The sequence below is a fragment of the Dipodomys merriami genome, unplaced genomic scaffold (genome assembly GCF_024711535.1).
Source record: "Dipodomys merriami isolate MVZ:Mamm:240054 unplaced genomic scaffold, mDipMer1.0.p SCAF_1410, whole genome shotgun sequence".
Lineage (NCBI taxonomy): Eukaryota > Metazoa > Chordata > Mammalia > Rodentia > Heteromyidae > Dipodomys > Dipodomys merriami.
The window spans coordinates 149541-157521 of record NW_027202728.1 but is presented as its reverse complement, the minus strand read 5'-3'; the positions used below and the strand labels follow the sequence as shown (position 1 = coordinate 157521).

At 45.4% G+C, this 7981-nt stretch overlaps 2 long non-coding RNA genes across 2 annotated transcripts; both read left to right on the top strand.

The window, feature by feature from the left end:
* Positions 1 to 2408: 2408 nt before the first annotated feature.
* On the top strand, positions 2409 to 6323 carry LOC138826321 (uncharacterized). Its single transcript, XR_011371671.1, has 3 exons — positions 2409 to 2693; positions 3088 to 3177; positions 3985 to 6323. It is a non-coding gene; the product is annotated as an uncharacterized lncRNA (long non-coding RNA).
* A 313-nt stretch (positions 6324 to 6636) lies between these two features.
* Positions 6637 to 7135, top strand: LOC138826318 (uncharacterized). The gene is made up of 2 exons (XR_011371655.1): positions 6637 to 6734; positions 6837 to 7135. It is a non-coding gene; the product is annotated as an uncharacterized lncRNA (long non-coding RNA).
* The last annotated feature ends 846 nt before the right edge of the window (positions 7136 to 7981 follow it).

Below are 7981 nucleotides of genomic sequence, written 5' to 3'. Positions count from 1 at the left end.
TTGCCAAGTGCAGATATCTGAATTCTGATGATGTGAAGCCCTGGAGTGCCAACGTGAACCGTGAAACCAAGAGCTTCTGAAAAATTCAGGCCCCAAACGCTTTGAGATGTCAAACCTCAACCCGTCACTAAATTATTCACATTTGATTTTGTTCTCATAATGAACAGAGCAAAGAATCCGTTTTTTTCTCACAGATTTTTTTTTGAAGTTGGCAAAAATAATGTATTTTAAAGAAGTCATCAATGATCACTGAACTTACTTGGTAGATTCTTTTTTTCTTTTTGGTGAGGAATGACTCACATACTAGAAAGTATAAAATCCAATGGCAAATATACACATGAGTCCCCCTATACGTACCACTCCCATCAGGAAATGGAACGCTTCCAGCACTCCAAAAAGTGCCTCATAAGTTAAGGTCTCTCCAAGCTGCTACCTTCCAGAATGACTACCACTTTGAACAATATCCACTTAAGTTATTTTTATGCCTACAGCTCTGTATGAATTGAATCATACAATGATATATCACATACTATATATGATCTTGTATCTGTGATAATATATATCTTTCTTTGGTTAAGATGCATTTTTCTAGTATAGTTCATGGAAACAAATCTGGAGACGTGGATGTAATTTACACTTATTGAGGAACCATGCCACCCTAGTACACCAGGCCATCGGCCGCACATAGGGACTTTGTCTGCATTGGTGTACACACACACACACACACACCACACAGACAGGCTGAAGCACACACACACACACACACACACACACACACCCCACACAGACATAGGCTGAAGGCCCCTAGATGAGGTCATGGCAGACTCAGGCACTGGTTATGGCCCAGGTTTTACCCTCTTTTCTCAAGAGTGGGGGGAAGACTCTTACAACTCTCATGTGATCGTCTTAGGTCAAATGAATATTTTTATTTTACCCCCACTCTTGGTGTAGGGACAGGAAAGTTGTTTAGCCTTTGCAAACTGATTTTTTATCTAAGTGCTGAAAAGTTAGTTTGCTCTTATAATAGCATAAATAAACACTCTTGGAGCGAGAGCTCAGTTTTATTCTTCCCTCTTCAGCAAAGCATTATAAACAAAATCACCTCCATTCTAAACACAGAAACCTAGAATTACAGGAAGGACATCTCATTTATTTAATAGTGGTAAGGAAAATAGTTTATGGAACAAGGACCAAGGACCTTAGATAAGGGGACTAGAGCCACAGCTTCCTGCAGCTGTGCAATGAGTTACAGGCAGGGAGGGAGAGGTGGAGGCCTTGCTATTATGTGCACAGAAACACCTTTCAGTAATCCAGGAGCTCAGGGCTGCCCAGCATGCTTTGTATTAGAGGCTGGGGACAGCATATTTCTTTGTATCCTTAGAGTTTCTGTTGCCTTCTGAAACTGATACAACACAAATTGTTTGTGTGTGCGTGTATGTATGAAAGAGGAAGCACTTTAGTTCAAATGAGCACTTAATATTCGTAATTTGATCTAATTTTAATAAATTATATATGGGAAATACTGAATAGGCCACAAAATATTTTATTATTACTATTTTTTAAAATAAAATGTTTTTCTCCATTTCTTCTGTCCCACCTTCAATTTTTTGTTGCTTTTTTTTTCTTATGAGCAAGAATTATATCTGCTCAGATTCTCAAAAATTAATCTGCTTTAAAATGTTGAGAACATCAGGTCTCCTGTCAGTAAGCAGACAGGAGAAGTTAGGGAGAAGAGCATTGTTTGGAAAAGAAAACTTAGTCATCCTGTCACCTGAATGCATATTTGTGTACTGCTTAGATATTGCTGCTCCAAGTGATTCTGAACAGCTCTTCAAAGGGTGCATTGGTATGTGACATTTCAGAGGGAGATGAAGCTTCAGTCCACAAAAGGACATATATTAATTGGGGATTTTACTTTATTTTGGCACAGAGTTTTTAAAAAAAAAATCACCTGGATGGATTTTAAGATATAGACAACGTTTCAGATCTGGTTTTGGAAGCCTGATTGAGAAAGTTCTTTCTCCCCAGCATTTAGGACAGCATGTTCTCTCTAAAGAAAGCTGTCTATTTTTCTTTTCTTTGATGGACCTTCAGTTTAGAACAGACACAAAGCTGGGAACACAACCCAAGGCAGAAAAAATTCACTCCTATGTACTGTTGGTCAGGTTGACTGTAGGACACAAAGGTTATGGATCGGTGGTGGAGCCTTGTCCCTGCGTGAGCATGTTTTCTGGACTTTGGCTGGAGCTGAATTACTGACTTCTGAAAGGAGGGATGGGTCTGGGTTTCTAGCGGGAACAGCCAATGGGAAGGAAGTAATATTCATTAAGAGTGTCTCAGGCAGGCCACACCGGTAAGGCATGCTGTTAACACACCCTCCTGCACACTGTTCGCCTGTGTTTGAAACCCTTCCAGGATACTGGGGTTACGTTTTTATTCCAACCAGGAAGAATACATGATTGGATTCTTCTTTTTATCCCTTCCTTCCTTCCTTCCTCGCTTCCCTCCCTCCCTCCCTCCCTCACCCATCTCCCCCTCCCCCTGCTGCCCTCCTCTGGAGCTCTTCTTTCCAGCAGGAGCTTGAGAATAAGATTATTATCCAATCAACTCAACAGCAGCCCATGTCAGTGTCCACATGTGCATCTGAGACGAGAAGAGATTCATTTGTGACCTGGAAACTGAAGTCTGCTTAGGTCTGTAAATATGAATAAAGCCCATTCTCCTTAATGATGAAGGTAATCTCCAGTAATTTAATTGTCTTTCTTAACTAGTGGGGATAACCCATTTCTCTCCACCTCCCCCTCCTCTCACACAAAAACTATGCTTCTCATAGAGTGATCTTTACAAACACAGGGGAAATATGTCTTTTGGTTAATTGCATTTGAAAGAGCTTCCCCCCCCCCTTTTTTTCTTTTTTGTATGAGAGACTCTTCTTTCTCCACCACAAATTATGTGTTTTTCTAATACATATTGTGGTGAGCTGCTTGGGCTCTTATGGGCTAACTGTGGAAGTGGTTGGTGTGTGTGGGATGTACTCCTGGCTTGGGTTAGCTTTGGTGAAAGTTGCTGCTTTGGTTGCTGCTACAGATGAAAGGCAGTTTCTTTCTGTTGCCGTTGTTTGTGGAACTTTGGTGGACCTGGAGTGGATTGTGAGACCCCCCTGCCAGCCCATCCCCTGTGAGCACAGAGCCGTTGTCTCTTTCCATGTGTCATGTGCATTTTCCAAAACATTCAGCCGTGCCTCTAAGAAAGAAGTACAGCTTCTTAAGATGGCCTAGGAATGGAGCTGTTTTCTTTTCAATATGGTTTTGGAAAGAAATTATAGATGGAAGGTAGAAATCAAGTTGTACAGAAGGACTTAAGTGTAAGCCAGGAATGCAAAGATTAGACTCACTGGTTTAGTTAGGGCAAATAACTTCACTTTGAATTATTTTCTTCTTTTGAGCGAAAAAAAAAGTAGATCTGTGTTGAAAGCAGTGTCTGAGGAGACCAGCTTATAACACACAGCAATTGCAGAGACAAGTTAGGTGACACCAAGAACAAGTGTGTCTAGGCAGTCCCTTTAAAAATACCCCAACCGAGGTTATGAAACCACACAGCTTCTTTGAGGAATAACGCATCCAGGGCTAAAGCAGCCTAATTTTATTCAAGGATTTGAAGAGTAAAAAGGGATTTGGTTCTTTAAAAAAGGGAAAAAAGAACAGCCGAGTGAGGATTATTGATCAGTGAGGGATTAAACATTTGCTGGAATACAAAGCATCAGGAATTATCAACATGGACATCACAGTGGCCGGCCATTCAGCACTTGGAAATGCAAACAGCCCAGTTTCCCACTGATCCAATGGCAGCAGCCTGGAGCTCTTGATTCCCTGTGTGTCCACCTTTGTACTCCCTGCCCCTGGACAGGGATGAGGAGATGGGTTAGGGGTGAAAGGAAACTAATCTTGCTCTTTTAACTTCTGTCTGTCTGTCCCTCTTGAGCAGGCCAAGCAGAGACCAGAGAGGGAAAGCACTGGGGAGCCTAGGAGAGGTCCTGAGGTCCAGAGAGGATCAGGAGATCTATCGGGAAACCTCAACTACCACTTCCTCCTGTTGCCAGGGCTGTGGTCCTGTCTGCTTGCCGGCCCGCACCTGCCTCTGTGGTTCACAAGGAAAAGGCATTTGGCACTTGTACAGCCGGCCCAAGGGAGTAGTGCTGGGGCCATCCCTCCCTTTCTGGTTTTGTCTTTTTCTTCCCCTGTCAGGTGCCACTGGCTTTGAACCATGTAATTGCATCAATAAGCCATCTCTGGGATGAGCGGTGTGTGTGTGTGTATGTGTGTGTGTGTGTGTGTGTGTCTGTGTGTGTGTCTGTTTGTGTGTGTGTCTGTGTGTGTGTCTGTGTGTGTGTGTGTGTGTGTGTGTGTGTGTCTGTGTGTGTGTTCTACTGGCAGCCTGGCTCTGCCACCCTGCCTCCTGGAAGGGTTTGCAGGACTGAGGACATTGGTTTGGATCCTGAGGCTGATTTTTATCACCTCTGCATAAGGCTTAGCCTGTGAGGAGGGAAAGTGAGAGGGAGGGAAGAGGAAGTCTGACTTTGCACTTTCAAGAGCATGTGTGATTTTCCAGGATGTACATAATATACATTGAAGCATCTGTGTTGTGGGCTCCCAGGGATTTGCCTGTTCTCAGTGCCGATTCTTTGTGCACCCTGCATACATCCTACCTTTTGGAGACTGGGGGAGGCAGTGGAGGATGTTGTATAAGAGGACCAGTGTCCTGACCCACGTGCTGACTGGGTTAAAACAGGTGCACAGATACTTCAAGCTCCAGCCCACATCTCTACCTACCCCTGGGCAGGAAGAGCCTAGGGTCACCGTCTGCCTCTTGGAGACTCAGTTTCCCCATCCACTGGGAAGTTTTTGATAAAGGCCTTTATTTTGGGTGCCACATTCTCATGCTGAGTCTCCTATTGCCTTCTGTTGTCAACTTGAGGAGCCTTTGAAACTTTGGGGGAGACGTTCCCATCTTTTTCTTCCTTCTTCTTTTCCATACATTGGACTGTGTTGCTATTTTCAGGCCACAAGTGATGAGACTGAAATGTAAGTGTCTTGATGTGCCAGGTGGGGACATCAGGCCACCTGGCTCAAAACCTGGAATTCTAGGACATGTTAACTGTCTGAACCACAGAGGTAGAGAGAGCACACACAGGGCCACACTCACTGACCCGTGAATGTCACAGATGTGGCCGGGCCAGGCCTTGAGACCATGTCAACCCTGGTCCAGAGGAGAAAGGACACACTTCACCCACAGCTCTTTTTAGGGAGCTGGGATTGAGTTCCATCTGTAGAATCGCAAAGTGTTTCTGGGTTTGGAGCCACTCTTTCTCAGACGTCAAGTAAACACACACAAGGTTGCAATGAGGGTTATGCAAGCCTGTATGCTGGGGTTTGACTCAGGACAAGCCCTAAAATGAGCACATTTTGCTCATTTTTGCTGTTCAAAATTTTGGTGATCCTAGGGTTTAAACTCAGAGCCTTGCACTTGTTATACGGATGCTTTACCACTTGAACCTTGCCTCTAGGTTCCTTTGCTTTCTGCCAATGTTGTATGACTGTGTCTGAATCCACCTCCTCTAGGTTCACTGGTGATGTTGGACTCCCGGGCCCATGTCACCGCACTGTTTTTCTCCCCCAGAAACAGTGTCTTGTGGACCTTTCTGCCCGGTCTGTCCTAGAACCTTGATCCTTCTAATGTCAGCCTGCTAAGTAGCTGAGATGATAGGTGCCAGCCACCAGCATGTAGCTGAGGATGTATTGTCCCACTGTTATCCTACTGAGCCCAAACCTTAGATGCACCCAGTGATTGTGTTGGCGAATTGACATCATCGGATGAGCAGCATATATGGCTTATTTATTGACAGTCGAGGTCCAAGCCCTGACTAGGCCCAAAGCCTTAGCCTCACTCTTGGTCCATGGAGATGGAAGACTATCCAGGCAGATGTGTCTCAAAACAGCAATGCTGCTGAGTTTGGTGTGTGTGGTTGTTTGGGGTGTGTGTGGTTGGGGTATGTGTGGTTGTTTGGGGTGTGTGTAGTTGTTTGGGAAGTGTGTGGTTTGGGATGTGTGTGGTTGTTTGTGGTGTGTGTGGTTGTTTGGGATGTGTGTAGTTGTTTGGGATGTGTGTGGTTGTTTGGGATGTTTATGATTGTTTGGGGTGTGTGTGTGTGGTTGTTTGGTGTGTGTGTGTGGTTGTTTGCGGGAGTGTGGTTTGGTTTCCTGCTCATCAGCCTTGGTGGGTGCCATCTTCTCCCCTCCCCATAGGATGCTCTCTGCTCACAGTGGTGTGACCTGTACCACTCTCTATTCTCAGTGTTTAACCTGTACCTCCTCTCTGCTCTTGGTATGACTCTATCCCCTCTCTGCTCTTGGTAGTGTGACTTGTATCCCTTCTCTGTTTTTGGTGTGACCTGTACCCCCTCTCTGCTCTTGGTGTGACCTGTACCCCAGGGCTAATTTAGGCCATTGGGATTTAGAATGCAGTTGGAGATGGGAAGGAGAGGGGACTGGAGAGGGAGGCTGGGAGAAGAGATCTGGTCCCACACCTGCTCGCTGCTCCTCAGGACACCTCTGTGCACTCCACAGGGCCAATGTGAAGCCTGATGGGGAGGAGCTCTATTCTGGCTGTCCAGGGCCCCGCGGAAGGAAAAGCAAGGGAGGAACGCGCTTGAAAATAACATCGTGACTGTTCTTGGGGTAGAGTTCTGCTTTTGCCAGCTTCATTTTTAATGAAAGGATGGAAATGTCCAGAGGCAGGGTGGTGACTAATGGAGTTGCATTGTCCTCTTCTTATTGGAGTTTCAACAGCAGGGCATCCAAGCTCACTCTCTGAGACTGCATTCACGCCAATGTGCAATATGAAATGGAGTTCCTTCCGCATTCACCTCTCTCTAGTCCTGGGCCTGGAGCAGCAACTTAGTCTTCACCTGGTCTGATTTGATGGGATGATTCTCCAGCGCTCACTCCTTTTCTTATGTTGACAGTGGTAGTGGTGGGGGGGGAACACAAATTTACATGACAAAGGACATAGTTCACCTTTTTCACCTGGGAAGTACTTGTGTTTGTTTTCTGGGTAGATAAACTACATTTAAATGGCATGATGGATTAAATAAAGTGTTATTTTTATTTCCTTACCATTGTTAAGGACTAAGTACTTCTGGGTTTTCTTTTTCTTTTTTCTTTTTTACTATCTGGCAGCAAAAATGCCAGCTCAAGTAGAAGTGTGGTTCAAGTGGTAAAATGCCAGCTTTGGAAGAAAACGCTAAGGAAGAGCATGAGGCCACCAGATTGAAGTCTAGGCTTCCAGTCCCAGAGGCAGGCTGTGAGTCACAGCCCATTGGGGTCACACAGCCCAGCACTGCGTAACAGACAGTGAAAGGGTCAGGACATGACTGCCATCATTTTGTTTTTCTTTGCATGCTAGGCTTTGAAGTCAGGGCCATGCCCTTACTAGACAGAAGTTATATCATCTGAGCAATGCCTCCGGCCCTTTTTTGCTTTATTTATTTTTCAAATACGGCTTCCAGGCTGACCCATCAGCACCTCTCATGCATACTTGGATCATTAATGTCAGCTGCCCATGGCACTCATTCTCCCTCCCCCCCCCCAACTCCTTGGAGTCCTGCTGGAGGCTCACTGCAGACACATCCTCATGGCTGCTGTAAATGGAAGGGACCCTGGTCATCAGCAAATGGCAGTGTGAGGCCAAGCAAGGTCAGAACTGGTCAGGAATCAGGACTGGTAATGACTCTGTGCTTAGGGGCAGGCATAGCTCCTGATGAGTGGGTGGAGGACTGGACTATGTAGCTTCAGTGTATCTGTTTTCAGGCAGTGACTATCATAGACACATTTGGATTTTGTGAGGTTTTTGAGCAGTGAGGATGGAAATCAGCTTGGGGCACAGCTGTGGACAGGTTGGTTGGTCCGTCCCATGTGCCTGGGAC